The 8,731-nt window shown below is 35.8% G+C and overlaps 1 non-coding gene across 1 annotated transcript; it reads right to left on the bottom strand.

Annotated features, from left to right (window-relative positions):
* Positions 1-4,788: 4,788 nt before the first annotated feature.
* LOC113776623 lies at positions 4,789-4,895 on the bottom strand. The gene has a single exon (XR_003469112.1). It is a non-coding gene; the product is annotated as a small nucleolar RNA R71 (small nucleolar RNA).
* Between the last annotated feature and the right edge of the window lie 3,836 nt (positions 4,896-8,731).

The following is an 8,731-nucleotide window of genomic DNA, read 5'->3' as shown; positions in this document are numbered from 1 at the left end:
TATCAGGATTATTTTAGATTAGCCCGTGTATTCTCCTGACACAAACCCAATCATGCCAGTTATCACTATTTCAGAGCAATTAAACAATTACGGATTTAATACCCTAATTGACAATAGGTTACTAAATCAATTCACTATCCAGATCCAAGATAATCAATTAATTAAACAATCATAAGCACTGCAAGCGGAGAATATACACATACCAATAAATAAGAGGAAAAGATAAAATTAATTCGATCTCACAATTTTTAGACGAACCAAAGCCTCCGTTGTTTCTCGACTAGAAAAGGGATTTAGTTCATCCCTGATGAGAATAACCCATACAAAGCTGTAGAAAAAGTTGCGGCCATTGTCCTTGATCGGGAGAATTCAATTCGTTCGAATAAAAGAAAGAATAACAAGACTCTAGAGAATGACTAATTGGTTACTACTTGTCCTGACATACCAAGGAAAAACTACTACAAGACGAAAAAGAAAAGTCAAAGAGGCAAAACTAAAAGTAGTCGTAGTTGTCTGTTATCTCTATTTCCTTTCTAATTTCTGCCACTTCCACGATGCAGCTCTCCAGAGGAGAAAAGGAAGACTCCCTGTCTTGTTCCATCTCCTCTCTCTTCGGCAATTTCCAAAAGGGAAAAAGTTCCAATCGTCTAAAAGTGCCCCTGGATGCCGTATTTGCCCCTGGAGTAAGGAGGTAGAGTCGAATTATTCTCACCTTGTTGACTGTTGCTAATACTCTTCCCTGATAATCGTCAAATCGGCACCTTTTTATGGTATTTGTGTTCCACTCCCTGTAATAAATACAAATTTTCAAATGTGAGTAGAATTTGACAATTAATCCACATCGGTTAAGGTAATAGGAGAAATTAATTATAAAATAAATGATAAAATTGTAACCTATCAATTCCCCCACAGCTAAACCATGCTTGTCCTCAAGCATGAGAACAACAACCAAACACCAATATTTGACAATGACTATTGCTCCATCTACCTTATTGCCAAGATATCGAGAAAAACACATATCAAGCATCAATGGTCAAGATCCAAAAAACATCACTCCGGTTAGCTTCTAAACCATAAACTCCTCCAGTTTCAGGTTAACTAATCTAAGAAAAAGGAATGCTCGCTCAACATTATCAGCAAATTGTCCAACTATATCTCAACATTAAATCCACAAATCTTCAAGCTGACTTTTATCACATACTGACACAACCTTCACCTTTTTATCACACTTTTCTATTGTTCTCTTTTTTTTTTCATTTTTAATAGTAACAAAAGACTTAGTCTCTAGCCATTAGAGACTTTTGATGCGAATTCCAATATTTGCCAGATGGAGGAGCCCGGTTACTCAGCTCCGATCGCTATGAGACCACGTACTCATAGAAATTACTACTTTTTGACACGAGAATTGATACTTTTGGTGAAGATCCCCGGTTACTCAGTAGTAACAACTAGCGGAGTACAGTCAACTTTTATTCACAACCAGATAACACAATAACTCAAAATATCTCCGTAAAAAAAAAAAAATAGCAGCAAGGAGCCTCATTTCTTCAAACATGGAAAACTAAAGTTAATAACAGGACCGATTCACATAAAAATGCCAACAATCATTCCCTATGGTTAGAAAAGTTAATCAAAAATTATAAGAGTCAAGCAATCACCGATATTCACCAAAGAGATGTTCTTGAGCTCAACTACATTAACTTGATACACTTTGATTAGTAAAACTTGGCAATAGCAGAATTAGAGAGTCAACAATCCAACAACAAACCTTGGCAGTCATAGGAGAGCTGCTCACTAAAAAAAAAAGAAAAAGCAAATAAACGAAAAATAGACAAATAACAAACTAAAAATAAAGGAAAAACATCTGAAAACTAAAAACTAGAAATACTAGCACCACAACTGATCCCCTCCCAGACCTAAATAGCACATTGCCCTCAATGTAACAAATAAACAGCAAAAGCGAGAAGAAGGGCAACGGAACTTCCCTGAAATCCCGGGGACTGTGTCAGGGTCACAGTGGTGGGTGAGGTGGAAATTGAGGTGTAAGACCCGTGTGGTGCATAAACGCTACTAAATTCTGCGCCATGTTAGCCACGTTGGTGATAAGGGTTTATTTTATGTATTTTTAAGTGTATTTTATTAATTGATTTTGGTTTGATTATTTAGTTTTATAACTAAAATAACTAGGTTTCGGTAAAAATATACATTTTTTGGTAAAAGTGACTAATATTGTATTTCTATTGATTTTAGTGGTAAAAATTTCATTTTTATGCAGGATTAATGATTCAATCACCAAAGAATGTCAAGTGAGGTGAAAAATAGATAATTGGTGATGAATTCAAGTGGTTAAAAGAGAAATGAAGTGAAAAACATTCAACTGAGGAAATGCAATTCAAGACAGTTTTGACACTCTTCGGTATTTCGACTATATCTGGAGCTACACTTATCGGATTGAGGTGATCTTTATATCATTTTAAAGATAAGAAAGAGACCTACAATTGGTATGAAGATATCGAAATCCAATTCTGCTGTTTTCATGAACAAAAAGTCGAAATACAGAAGCTGCATTCTGTGGTCGGAAATTGAAACAGGGGTTTGACCAGGTGATAGTTTTTCGACCATATCTCAGGGTACAAAACTCCGATTTGGATGATTCTTGAAGCATTGAAAAGTAAATTAAAGGGCTACAACTTTTGTGTTTTACACAAAAGCTAATTCAGTCTTCATCATAGAGAAAATAGCAGTTGAAGCAAGGCCAAGTTGAAAACGCGAGTTTATGCCGCGTTTTGTGTTGTCGTGTTTTGTAGCCGAAAACCTGTAATTTGCTCAATCATTTCTCTTGTGTTCATACCACTTTCCAACTATAAGTTGCAAGGGAATTCGGTGCACATGCTTCAGAAGACAAAAGGACAGACAATATGGCTTATTTTCAAGTCAAAAACATTGATTATTGACTATCTTAACAAATTTCAGATTTGGGAATCAAAGGGTGGAAAATTTGACCAGGAAAAAGGAGTTTTGGACCAGTTTTTATGCAGAGACATTGGGTAGGTCAGGAGAATATACGGAGTCAGATTTTCTGATAGCAAACTCTCTCTAGCTAGAAAATTTTGCAGGAACACTTGGAGGCTTCATCTTGTAATCATCTAGTACAAGACATAGGAGATTCTTGGAGGGTTTCACCATTAATTGGCTAAGCATTTCTTTATCTTTCTTGTACTTGTAAACTGAGATGTTTTCCATTAATGAAGTTATGAGTTTGATTATTATATAATCAATGAGTAGCTAAATTTCTATATCTAGGGAGTGGATGAAACTTATGGCCAAGTGATATGAATTGAATGTGATTTATACTTGTTGTATCTTGTATTAACTTGTCTACTTGTGTATGCTTGATTACTTCTTGTTGTTTGATCACCAATAGCAGGTTTATAGTTGTTTTTACTCATTGAGAAATGGTAAAAACAATGGAATAACATAAGTGGAGTTTGAGTTGTATATTCATGAGAATAGAAATACATTCAAGTGGATTAAATTTGCATTTCATGCATGAACAAGAGCAGTTTCAGTTTTCACCAAGAGATTAGGAAAAACTAAGCTGTTTTAGACCAATTTTATCACGAGAATGAATTTTTGGCAATTTTAGAAATGAATCCCTGGTTAAACAAGAGTAGTAACAAGTGTTAAATTCATTCATTTGGATCATTTGTGTCATAAGTGGAATCTACATCCCTAAATTTAAGTATTTGGTGAATTTTTCTCCATTTGTGATATTGCAATTATCTAGCTAAGGATTTTAGATAGTAAAAAGATTGTAGTCAGATTTAATTCTGAATTTTCTGCTTAAATATATTGTGAGTCTAAATGATAGAGTAAATTAGAATCTAGTAATTGTTTAAATTGCTCCTCGTGGGATCGACCCGATACATACCCTACATTACGATTTTAGCATGTATACTTGCAGTCAAATAGGTATAAATTCGGATTTAACATGCATTTGTAGTAAAAAATCCATCAAGTTTCCCAACAGCCACACCTCAAAAACTTGACGGGTTTTAACTACAAGTGCAAGTTAAATCCGTCAAGTTTTTGGTGCCATTGCCGGGGAGCGGCAATATTAAGGCTTAATTATCTCTATTAATTTAGACAGATTTATTTTTATTAGTTGAGGTGATTATATTTAATCTTACATTGTAATCAGTTTTTGATAAATAAAAGTTGCATAATCTCTCTTGATTCTGTTTGTAGTGTATGCACCGGACATATCGAGAAGTTGCACCTTTCGATCCAGAAATTGAGAGGACACTTCGGAGACAAAGGAGACATATACAACATCAAGAGGAACAATAGGTTTGGCAGCCGATAGAGAAAATTTTGATAGAGCTACCGTTTAAGGAAGAAATGGTGGAAAACGAACCAAATAGGCGAGTTCTGCGAGATTTTGCTTTACCGGGGACACAAGAATCTCAAACTAGCATCACAAGGCCAACGGTAAATGCTAATAATTTTGACATTAAACCATCACTGATTCAAATGGTACAACAATCTTAATATGGAGGTAATGCTACCGAAGATCCAAATTCTCATTTGTCAACATTTCTTGAAATCTGTGATATAATTAAGTTTAATGGTGTTAGTGATGATGCAATTAAACTTCGATTGTTTCCATTTTTGCTAAGGGACAAGGCCAAGGTTTGGTTATAATCTCATCCTCCAAATACTTTTACTACTTGGGCTGAATTAGTTAAGGCTTTTCTTAATAAATTCTTTCTACCTGGAAAAACTGCTAAGCTTAGAATGAATATAACTAGTTTCTCTCAACAGGAAGGAGAGATATTGTACGAAACTTGGGAGCGCTATCGGGAATTGCAACGAAGATGTCCTCATCATGGTTTACCAGATTGGCTAATAGTCCAAACATTTTACAATTGTCTCACCTATCCAACAAAGACGCATGTAGATGCGGCAGCGGGAGGAGCATTGATGGGAAAGTCAGCCGAGAAAGTTCAACAATTGATTGAAGAAATGGCTGCCAATAATTACCAATGGGCTAACGAACGAGGTAATACAAGGAGAACTGCAGGTATGCTTGAAATAGATACCTTGAATATGTTAAGTACAAAGATGGATAATGTGGTTAAGATACTTAACAGGCAAGTTGGTTCTAGTTCTAACCAAGGAGTAGTTGTTGCGTGTTGTACTAACTGTGGAGGAGACCATGATGATTCTATGTGTTCTAGCAGCGAATAGGTTCAATATCTCAACAATTACAACCGTCCACCCCAAAACAATCCATACTCCAATACCTATAATTCGGGTGTGGAGAAATCATCCAAATTTTGGATGGAAAGATCAAGGCAATCAACAAAGGCCAACCAATCACTGGGATTCCAACCGAGGCAACCACAAGCTGAAACTAAACCAAGTTGGGAGATCGCGGTGGAAAAACTTGCTAAGGTGATTTCGGATAGATTCGAGCGAGTTGAGGGGTGGTTGGACCAATTGGCTGGGATGTACAGAAACTTGGAGGTTCAAGTTGGTCAAATTGCCAATGTGATCAACAACAGAAACCCTGGTGAATTGCCAAGTAAAATCGAAATGAATCCGAGAGAGCATATTAATGCAATCACTCTTAGAAGCGGTAAAACGGTTGAGGGACTTAATTTTGGAAATTCAGGTGGTGAAAAAGACAAGGAGCAAGCAATCGAAGGGGAGAAAGAAAGCCGAAATGATCATGTTGTCATTGATATTGATGCACTTCCTCCCAAATTAAATTCTTAATTAAATTCTAATGTGATTTCTTTTCCTCACAGGTTGAAGAAAGATGGACAGGATCGGGAGTTTGAAAAGTTCTTCAAAATGTTTAAACAATTGCACATTAACATTCCTTTCATTGATGCTATAACACAAATTCCCTCTTATGCACGTTTCTTAAAAGACATCATGTCAAGAAAGAGAAAAATTGTAGATAATGAGATGATAGCATTAACGAAGAGTGTAGTGCATTGATTAAAAACAAACTCCCTCCTAAATTGAAAGATCCGGGAAGCTTTTCTATTCCTTACACAATTGGTCAATTACATTTTTCTAATGCTTTATGTGATTTAGGTGCAAGTGTGTCACTCTTGCCACTATCGGTTGCCCGAAGGCTGGGACTTCAAGAGCTAAAAGCTACCAATATCACATTGCAATTGGCGGATCGGTCAATCTCACATCCAATGGGTATTTTGGAAAATGTGCTCCTAAAGGTAAGAGGTAAGACAATCTATAATACCTGTGGATTTTGTTGTCTTAGATATTGAGGAAGATGTGAGAATGCCAATTATTCTAGGATGACCGTTTTTACCCACCGCACGAACTATAATTGATGTGAAAAAAGATAAGCTTATATTATGGGTTAATGGTGAGGAATTGGAATTTAATTTGGATAATAAAGAAGGGAGTATAGAGCCTACTGCTCTTGTTTCAAATATGCCATGTGATGAAAAGGTTAACCAAGAAAGGAACGAAGAAGTTAAATTTATAAATGTCCTTGGTACTAACTTTCATGGTGTAGGAGCAAGGGAGGAGAAGATAAGGATGGAAGTTGGCTTAATAAATTCGCCATTCCATGAAGAAAGTGGAGAAAAGTTGAGCCAACTTAAAAAAGACAAGCAAATTCCACTTCAAGGTGAAGTCGAGCCTTTATATGACAAGTCTAATACTCCTCCTTGGCATTTGAGGAAATTGGACTATGGAAATCAATGCATGGCTCACCACATGGTAAATTGACTCGGGAGTTTCGACCCGTGGGGAGAAAATCGCTCCCTAATGTTCTAAAATGATTCGAACCTGTGAGTCGAGCCAACGACTATAAACAAAAACGCTAATTGGGAGGCAACCCAATATTTATGTTACATGTGTTAATTTGGTGTGATTTTGTGGTTTGAATAAGTGTTTTAGTTAATTTGTTATTTTTGTGCTATAGGGTTGGCAAATGGAAGCAAGAATGACCATTTGAGGCGAAAAAAGCGAACCTTGATCAAGCAACTCAACCCCTTGATTTGCGTTAAAGGTGTAGTTGATCCGTTAAAGAGGGGTAAAATGCATGTTTTCATTGTTTTACATGTGCAGACATTGATAAAACTTCCACATATATGATCTAGGAAGCATTTTGAGTGATTCGGGTACCAATGGTAATTTTTCAAGGTTGGATTTCTGCAAAATTTTCACAGAAGAAAACGCACCTGGGCTGAAAACGCACCCTAGAGTCACGTTTTCCATAGGCACGTTTTCAAACCTGCAACCATACTGAATAAACGCGACTCAAAACGCGCGAGGAAGTCGCGTTTTCAGCAAAATCACGTTTCAAAACCTGGATCAGAAAGCAAAACGTGCCTATAGAAACGCGACATGAAGTCGCGTTTTTGAACATAACCGCGTTTTTTATCCTGCAAGATATGTGAAGAAATGCGACTTCGCAAAACGCGGCTTGATGGCGCGTTTTGTGAGTCGCGTTTTCTGTGTACGAATAAAGTCTTTACAAACGCAATTTCCAGCTTCATTTCCTCTTCTTTTCTTCATTGTCCGAAGCGCGTTTTCTTCTTTTCATCTCCCCAACTCACCAATTTCCATTTTTACTCCATAATCTTGCTAGGAATCATCAATCCAACACCTTTTGAGTATCATACAACCTTTCTAACAGATTAAAATCCAAGAAAAACACCTAAAAATAAGTTTTTGAGGGATTGAAGATTAGGGTTCTTAAACTCTAATTTCTTCAATTGGAGGTCAATTGAAGGTTGTTTCATAAGGTTTTTCACATTTTTAGCATCACCAAACATTCTTTTATGTGATTGATATAAGTTTTTTCATCAAATCTTTGTATTTTAAAAGTTCAATTTTTCAATTTCTTGAGCTTTCTGACATCTTTTAATCTCGAATTTTTTATGATGAATAATGATGTTTTTGACCTCATTGATGCTTATTAAGCTTATTTATGCATGATTACATATTCAAATATAGCAATTTGATGATTAATAGTTTTTATTTTTTTTAATTGCTATATTTGAGCTAAAATTAGGAAGTTGGATTAAGATTTTTTCAGCCATTGGTGATCAATGATTATGGTTAATAATGGCTAGTGGATGATGTTTTAGCATGTGCATTGTGTATAGTGAGTAATTTGGTTAATTTTGTGAGTTAATTAGTTAAATTTTGGCCTAACCATGATTATAACTAATTGCACATTATTGTTGTTAATTATAAATTGCAATAATCATGATTGATGCTATTTTCACTGATTGGGTTATAATTGTTACACATTTTGCTTGAATTGGTGATTTTGATCAATTTTTGGCATTAAATATGGCTCTTCTTGTATGGTCTTATAAGTAAATTATTGGATGATTTATATCTTTAAGAAATAAATTTGACGATTATTTGGATCAATTCAGGATTTATTGCCAAATTATGAACTGTGTCCTTGTACATGTGGCTAATTGCATTCTTTTTATTAGGTACCATGAGAAGGGGAAGCAGAGTGATATATTCCTCCGCTAGTAGTAATGAGAAGGAGGTTAATGAGGAGATGGGAGCGACTGAGGAGAAGACGTCACCTTCTCCTTCACCAGTTATCCGATAGCCTGGTGAGAGCACCTCTCGTAGAGCTGAGAGATCTGTGTTTGATAATGCTAGATTCAATAATCGCAAGAATCAAGAGTGGCATGAGGAGCATGCTAATTTGGAGTTC

This window comes from Coffea eugenioides, chromosome 6, assembly GCF_003713205.1.
Source record: "Coffea eugenioides isolate CCC68of chromosome 6, Ceug_1.0, whole genome shotgun sequence".
Taxonomy (NCBI): Eukaryota; Viridiplantae; Streptophyta; class Magnoliopsida; order Gentianales; family Rubiaceae; genus Coffea; species Coffea eugenioides.
This window is presented reverse-complemented; position numbering and strand designations above follow the sequence as displayed.